Raw genomic sequence first — 7,685 nt, 5'->3', positions numbered from 1 at the left:
GTCGCCTGATTGGTACAATTGTCTGGCGCGCTAGCTATCCCGTCTTCATATTAAATTCCTTTCTAACTCTTTCCTAGGTGACAGACTCACTCTCTCTACTGTATGTCTGTATGAGGGTCTGGGTGCCAGCAATTACAGTCAACCCACAGGTCATGTGCCTGGGTGGGTGTGACTGGAGTGACTCAAGTGAAACACAGTGCCAGCCACAGGACTGGGACCAGGGCTAAGGTCCAGCTCCCAGACACTGGATCTTATGATAAGGGGGCTGGAACACCTCTCCTATGAGGACATGACGAAAGAGTTGGCATTATTCAGCCTGGAGAAAAAAAGGACCTTATTGTGGCTTTTCAATACTTAAAAGAACCCTATAAGAATGATGAGAACAGACTTTTTAGAGGGGCATGTTACAAGAGGACAAGAGGTAATGGTTTTAAACTAAAAGAGGGGAGATTGAAGCTAGACATGAAGAAGAATTTTTTTACGAGGGTGATAAAATACGAGAGGTGGTAGACACCCCATCCCTGGAAACATTCAAGGCCAGGCTGGACAAGGCTCTGAGCAACCTGATCTAGTTGAAGATGTCCCTGCTCATTGCAGACTAGATGAGCTTTGAAAGCCCCTTCCAAATGAAACTATTCTATGGTCCTATGATTCTATGACTGTGCAGTGTGCAAGTGAGCATGTGGGCGCTAGTGAAGCTCAAGCCAGGCTCCATGGTGAGTGAGTGATGTGGCTGAGGAGCCAGGAAGAGTGGAGGTGTGTGTCTCTATGGGTGACACTATGGGGGAATTGAGTACTGGGGTCCAGGTGGGTGTGAGTGAGAGGTGCGTATCAGCAACTGGAGTGGGGTTACAGCCTTGAGGCTCATATGTCCATTTGACAGCAACTGGGGAGACTGGGATCCAAGGGCAGCTGCTGGGCAGACTGAGTGTCTGAGCCCAGCTGCTGGAGGGATCTCTATTGTACATTTGTATATTTATAGTCTTACTATGCACCTCCACTTTGTTCAACCAGATAAGGGATCAGGGTGAGGCCATTGTGCTCCCTGTGTTAATGTGAGTGCTCTGTCTGTCTGTCTCCGCTGATCTGTACGGATGTCCGTGTATATTTGTGTGTATGTGTGCTCTGTGTGCACATGCCTACTGGGAATACATGCTCAGCCTCATTCCTGGTGGGACCTAGGTCATGGAGCTGCAGCAGTCTCACCTCACTCAGCCTGTCAGACCCAGCACAATCTATTTTGCCCTTACAAGTACCAGCTTGGAGAACATATAAGAAAATCCATGCATGAGACCTATGTTTTAGAGGACTGAGATTCTGGAAAGTGTAGGTAAAAGGAATATGTTACACACTGTTGATTTAGTTTATTCAACTCCACAGAAATATTTGAAACTGAATCTCCCATCCAGCAACTTTTCTGTTTTCCATCAATATACAGAAGGTGGAACTGCAGCTGCAAGGCAGAATATTGACACTTTTCCTTTAAACCATACATTGATTTTTGCTTCAAGATTAAGGAGAGAGATCAGGCTGAAAACATGTAGCATTTGGCTGAACTCCATTGAAACATCCTGGAACATGATGGGCAGCCAGGAGGCAAATGCTGAGTGAATTCTTTGATCATAAAACCTATCTAGTGCCAGACAATCCTTTTGATAATGCATGAGCCATGAAGAAATAAAGCATTAAGAACAACATGACACTCAACCATGTTTCAGAGGAGGATTCAAGATTAACTTTTGCTTTCTCCCCAGGTAACACACCTCATAATGCCACCCATGGAAGCTCAGTGGAGGATGAATATGAAAGAGGTCTCCTGACATGACTGCACTGATTTTTAACGGTTTCACACTGTGAACCTTATTTTGGTAACTTTACTTGGGTTTTCTTTTTAATTTGAGTCTTCTTCTAGGGCACCCTTACTGACCATGGCTGTCACGATCTTGAATTTTAGATTCTTTAATTAAATCACCAGAGTGGAAAGCCCACACACTTTGCAGTTCTTTAAGTGTTCACAGACACATTCACTATATGTGGGAAGAGAAAGAAAAAAGTTGTGAATTTCAAGGGGTGGAGCGTTTTAAGCAGAGAGTTAGGTAAGAAGATCACTAGACTTCTTAGTGATGATTTGCCTGTCAGATTGTCCATCTCTTCTGGAGCTCAGTGATCACAGCTGTGTCAGGATGTCTGGGAATGACTTAGTACATCCTATTTTTTTTTTTTTTTTTTTTAAAAAAAGATCTTGAAACAAATTTGAATCATGTAGAGCTTGCTAATGTCACCATAAGCTCTTCCTGTTCTTCAAAATAGCACAGGAAATGTTGGAGACAAAAATGTTTTCAATATTCCTAGAAGAAAGAACAAACAAAACAGTCCTGATGAAAACAGTAACATACATTTTCTTGCCAGATAAAGACTCGTCTGTGACACGAAGCCAAATGGATTGAAGATGGATTGTTAAGCACAGGGGATGACAGTTACTTTATTCAATAACTTGGCTTGCTGGCAGAACTTCATCCTGATATTTGAAAGTGGCTGGAAAAATGAAAAATTCAGAAGAGAGGGATTTCTAAAAAGATATCGTAGAAACATTGTCTCTTAAAATTACAGATATAATTCTGAAAAAAATATAAACCACTTTCCAGAAGTTGTGGTCAACTGGACAAAAAACCCTTAGAAGAACAGCAACTGCCTTTTCTTTCTGTTGTAAATGGCTGATGATGCAGAACTTGGTAAAGAGCTCATGAGTAGTGTACAATAATCCAGAGGTATTAGACCCAAAAATTAAAAGTATAGTAACAGATTTAGAGCTGTAAATCACCACTCATAAAGAATGAAAATGCCACTAGTAGGGTAGCGATATAGCAGACAATGCAATAAGATACATTAAAGTTTAATATACAAAATATTATCACAGAATCACAGAATGTTAGGGATCAGAAGGGACCTCAAAAGATCATCTAGTCCAATCCCCCTGCCAGAGCAGGAACACCTAGATGAGGTTACACAAGAAGGCGTCCAGGCAGGTTTTGAATATCTCCAGAGAAGGAGACTCCACAACCTCCCTGGGCAGCATGTTCCAGTGTTTCGTCACCCTCACTGAGAAGAAGTTTCTTCTCAAATTTAAGTGGAACCTCTTGTGTTCCAGCTTGAACCCATTACCCCTTGTCTTACTATTGGTTGTCACCGAGAAGAGCCTGGCTCCATCCTCGTGACACTCACCCTTTATATATTTATAAACATTAATGAGGTCACCCCTCAGTCTCCTCCAAGCTAAAGAGACCCAGCTCCCTCAGCCTTTCCTCATAAGGGAGGTGCTCCACTCCCTTAATCGTCTTCGTTGCCCTGCGCTGGACTCTCTCCAGCAGTTCCCTGTCCTTCTTGAACTGAGGGGCCCATGTTTTTATTTTAGAGGCAATACTTTTCTAAAGGACTCTTACTTATCCATAAAATGAAAAATTAACATGAAAAATCTGATTATATTCCAGGATACAAAGAATGTAAGTAGTAAGTCAACAAGGACTAGTATTTTGTCTCCAACAAGTTGGATTTTTTGTTCAAGACTTGTTTCTGTTTCAGAGAATTATCTTGCAGAGAGAACAATAAATATTTGTTGCAACAGTAAAAGACTGAAATGGTCCCTTTAATTTATAGCATGGCAGTTCAAATGGAACAATTTCACTTTTTGCATGATTTATATAGCTATTTTTCAAGGGCAAGTTTCATCAACAGAAGTCAAATCTTTTATGAAAATGCTGCTTCATTCAATCTATCCATCTATCATATAAAAGCTTGCACTTGCTCTGTGAAAAAACCCACCTAAAAGGATGAAAGTCAAAGACATAAAATATTAGGACTTCCAAAAAGTAAAAAAATAATAATTAAAAAGTTAATATCACAAATAGGGATAGGTGACAATACCAATTCAGGCCATGCAAGTTTAGTGAAGGAATGCATTATATACATCTATTTCAAAATGATTGATTTTACAGTGTCCAATATTCAATCCAGATCCTAAAAGAAAGGCTGCAATTTGATTGAAAATATCAAGAAACATTCATAACACCACCAACCATAAGATAAATGTATGTTCATAACATGTTTTAGTCTATAGTTCCAATTACAGACACAATTTAGTGATTACTTAGCTTCATCTGCTTCAAGTTAACTGTCATGTTACAGAAAGAGTGCTGAAGTCCATTCAGAAATATCTCAGTTTATTCGTCCAAACTGAATGCCAGCTCATTTCTGAAGTGGTGAAGTTGATATAATTTTTTTAAAAAATATTGACAGCACATACTGTGAGAACTATTTCAGTGCTCTCTGCCACATTAAAACATGGCTTTGATCCACAATGAGATAATCCTGACTCACATGGTATGTGATTTTATTCCTACAAAGTATAGCTCTAGCCTAGCCATTACAGATGTTGTAGAAGGGCTCACTTTCAAGCAAACAGAAATGAAAATTGCTGTTTGGAGCTTTACTGGAATTGTGAAACAATTTTTGTGTTTGTTTTAAGGAATTACAATCTCAGTATAACTTACTGTTTTCATTTGGTTTTGTTTTGTGAAGTGACTACATTTTGAAGTGAAATTAACAAACTTCTACCCCAGTCCATAGGTTTTTAATTTATTATTTCAGCTCCTACAATGGGGCTGGGGAACGGGAAAGGATGGAAGACTGCAAGACGGGGTGTCAAACACATTTTCACCAGGGGCCACATCAGTCTCACGGATGCCTCCAAAGGGCCAAATGTAATTTTAGACCGGTATAAATGTAGGAGTTACATTGTAACTACTCCTACAAAGTTGCAGTCATCTCTATTTCAATATTGCGTTTTGTGTTCACAGAACACACTGGTCTCTGCTGGAATCTACATATTTTAATTAACAATCTCTTTTCACAATCTAACCTAAATCTGCATTGAACTGAACTTAAGGGACACATCTCACACAATACCTTTGAGAGAGGGGATGATAAATATCATTGCGAACACTATTTTCCCAAGCATTTGCAATAACAGTGTTTAAAAACAAACAAACAAACACGCAAAACTATAAAGAAAAAAATCTTTGTTACTTATTTACTCATTAGTTGCCTCTTAAGACCAGAGAGGGTAACCTGGACAAGATCAGGATAACATGTAAGCTGAAGAAACAAGTCATAGGACAGTCTTACCTTCAGGTAAACAGCCCATGTAAGTAAAAAAAGAAAAGAAACAAAATAGAAGATGGAAGTGATGTCATGCTGAGAGAGTTTCTTTATTACTCTTTCTTTTCTGTCTCCCAAATCATGATCTTTCATATTCCAGTGCCAAAAATACCCTATTGCAGGTAGGAACTTGTCCAATAAGCAAGTCCTAGTAACAGGGGATTCTGTTATCAAGGACGCAGATATACAGAAGCTTTGTGATTTCAGTGAGGACAATGCGTTGGCTCACCTGCTGGGTACAAAGGTGGTAGGCCTTACCTGGGAACTGGGGAGAAGCCACCAGTTACACTCTTTGCGGGGCAATGAACATTACCGGAACTGTGGAGTGCCTTCTCAGCAAGAAAAGATTGAAACTGTTCAGTGCTCTTCAGTTTCTCAAAGGAATAAATTAAAAAAATGAATATGATAGAGGTCTCTGGAATGATAAATGTCATGGATAAAATGAATAGGAATGGTTATTCACTATTACCCATAGAGTAAAAACTGTGAAATGCCACCCTTAATATACTATAATTGCAACACAGTGTTGTGGTGTTGAAAGTGGAATTCAGTGGGGACAGGATTCATTTTATATATGCAATTGTTTCCTAGACAAATATTTGGATTGTTTCTCATTTTGGAATAAAAAGCTTTTGAAACATTCCACCTGCTTTTAAATATTAGATTAAATGGAATATTACATGCAGAAAGCAGATTTTCTGTAGCTGTGACACTTTTCTCTGTGGATATGTTTACTCCGCTATGAAACTCTTAGACAACCACAAAGAGAATACACAAAAGAAGAAAAAATATTTATGTCATTCAGTCAGTTCACCTTCATTAAGGATCACAATGAAAGTACAATTCTTGGACTGGAATCCATGATTTTCAGCCTCCCATAATGTGAGAGTATTTTGCCTTGTTTTTATCTATTTATATAGGTGCAAATCTGTTTACACAACAGAATTATGAACAGTGTGAGAGTGTTTACATCTAAGATTGTGTTCTGGAATCATTTCTACTCAAGAGCTGAATAAAGTAGAACAGCAATATATTATGAATCTTTGGTACACGGCTAATGCAGCTGCTTATTTCATACTGAGAAAGTAAAGTGCTGGATAAGCTATATTTAAAGTTTTTTACTTGGGTAGGTCAATATATTATTCTGTACTTTCACAGAGTGATGATCTGATAAAATTTCAGCAATCTTGGCATAAATTATATTATCCATGATTCACATAAATTACTATTAATATATTTGCTGAGTTACTTCCAATTTGTCAAAAGCTATTTCCACTTATAGTTCAAATACTGTGCAAAAGAGATATGATGAAAGTAGTCATTTTGTTTCTATATGAGAGTGAGTAAATGTCAATTACCTTTTCTTTCTACAGCTGCATAATCAGAGAAAATTTTGCTGGTATAAGAATGTTTCCTTTTCAACCTCTCCTGGCTACCTCATATGAATTAAACAAATAATTTTTTAATTCTGCATCAAATAAAGTGAACTCTTATAAATAATTTTTATGAATTTTACTATGTTAAAAACAATATGGTAGATTTATGTGAAAATCCTTTAATTGAATACAAAATCATGCAATTTTGCAAGCAGGAAGGAAAATCTACAGCTGTAATTGATTCATGATAAGTACATGAGAAACAGAGAAAGAACTATTGATGGCACTAGATATATAAAGGAGAAGAAGGACACAGGTAAGAAAAGGAATATAAAAGTAGAGAAAAAGAAATTATAGTAAAAATATTCATCCTTACAAAAAGGAATAAGATATATTCTTTGGTAGTTCTAGAGATGGATTCAAGATGTTACAGAACGGAATTAATCAGTCTTGCTTCCATGAACAGAGAAATCCTGTGTAGTAGTTCTTGTGAATAAAGTGTAGTACAAAAAATGTGAATTATTTCTGTGTAAACAAGAGCACTTTACATTAACACAAAGGAAATCTTTTATATTGGTTCATATAAAGGTGAAAGAATATTAACCTTCTCTAGCTATGTGTTCTTACTATCGGACTATTGGTCTGATAGTCTGACAAAAGTGACTAGAAATCAAATTCTGTTAAATCAGTGCCACCGGTCACAACAGCCTCAGTGTCATATCTCAGGGCAACTGAGTTTCAGCAAATATGCCAGAGGGCTTAAAATGCACTGTTAGAGCATCAGAAACACGAGTCACTGGGCTTCAGATTTTTCATTACCTTTTGAAGAAGGGCTGTGAACAAACTAACAATTAAACTATGTATGTGTGTAAAATTGCATACAAAATATCATTATTCTTACCTAAATGTATGTATATCACCAGTAATGTACATGTATGTTTTATCTCTATAATCATGTGAATGACCTTATCTGAATCATGTGATCCATACCACACTATGCTGAGAATTTTTTATTTTCTTCTCTATGGTAGCTTTTTCCTTTCCAGATCTGCATAATGTGAGTGAAAAGGTGAGATGCACCTGATTTCATCCTGA

The sequence above is a fragment of the Caloenas nicobarica genome, chromosome 5, assembly GCF_036013445.1.
Source record: "Caloenas nicobarica isolate bCalNic1 chromosome 5, bCalNic1.hap1, whole genome shotgun sequence".
Classification (NCBI taxonomy): domain Eukaryota; kingdom Metazoa; phylum Chordata; class Aves; order Columbiformes; family Columbidae; genus Caloenas; species Caloenas nicobarica.
This window is presented reverse-complemented; position numbering follows the sequence as displayed.